At 40.1% G+C, this 991-nt stretch overlaps 1 non-coding gene across 1 annotated transcript; it reads left to right on the top strand.

Moving 5' to 3' along the window:
* The first annotated feature begins 308 nt into the window (after window positions 1-308).
* On the top strand, window positions 309-415 carry LOC145141550 (small nucleolar RNA R71). The gene has a single exon (XR_013722744.1). It is a non-coding gene; the product is annotated as a small nucleolar RNA R71 (small nucleolar RNA).
* The last annotated feature ends 576 nt before the right edge of the window (window positions 416-991 follow it).

Raw genomic sequence — 991 nt, 5'->3', positions numbered from 1 at the left:
GTGGTCCACTACAAATATCACATCCAACTCTTATGGCATGGATTGATTGATCCAACTTTGTCATTCGCCTATCCTTATTTTCGAGTTTTTCCAAAACCGCAGCCATGTTATCGTTTCCTCCATCTCTTGTTCCTCTAGTAACACCCTCACATGGGTTGTGGTACTCACGTGAGTGCTTTGCAAACTCTTCAATAAATTCATTTATGGTGGCCGACTCCTTCTTCGTCATCGGCCCTTAGGAGTCAAGAAGTTGTCTAGTTGTTACATTCACTCCATCATAGAAGATGGAAACTTCTTGTTGGACATTAAGATCATGTTGAGGACAAATTATAATCAATCCCTTGAATCTCTCCCATGCTTCATATAAGGACTCTCCAACCTCTTGTAGAAAGTTAGCAATCTTTTTCTTGAGATTTGACATCGTTGAAGGAGGACTAAATTTCTCAATAAAAGCATCACGAAAAGTTGCCATGTTGCAATGGATCCGGGTGCTAGCGACTTCAACCAAACCTTTGCTTCACCGGTAAATGTCACCGGAAGTATCCTTAATAGCACGAATTATCTTGGCATATTAGGAACATTGAAGTAGTTTGCAATGTCCTTTACTTCATCAATATGCTTGAAAGCATCTTCATACTATATCCTGATGAAAGGTATATCCTTAAGCATTGATAGAATATGCCCTTTTAGCTCAAAATTTCGTTTGGCTGGTATCTCTGGTGGAACTAGACATGGTCCATGTTCTTTACATATCCTCTTCTTGTAGTCTCCCATTGTCATTCTCGTGATGTCCGTCATCTCTTTAACCTCTCTCTTCACCTCTACCTTGTCTAAACCTTCTTCGGTAGATGTTTCTGGCTCGTATCCAATCCCCTTCTTATCAGACGTCCTCTCGAAAAGCTCAATTTTTTCTGATTTTAAAGTATTGCTCAACTCACCCTCATTTCCTTTCTTCTTGTGGAAAGCTGATTTTGGATCTTCTAGTGGAGGA

This window comes from Lactuca virosa, chromosome 9, assembly GCF_052849685.1.
Source record: "Lactuca virosa cultivar CGN04683 chromosome 9, Lactuca_virosa_CGN04683_v6, whole genome shotgun sequence".
NCBI classification, from domain to species: Eukaryota; Viridiplantae; Streptophyta; class Magnoliopsida; order Asterales; family Asteraceae; genus Lactuca; species Lactuca virosa.
This window is presented reverse-complemented; position numbering and strand designations above follow the sequence as displayed.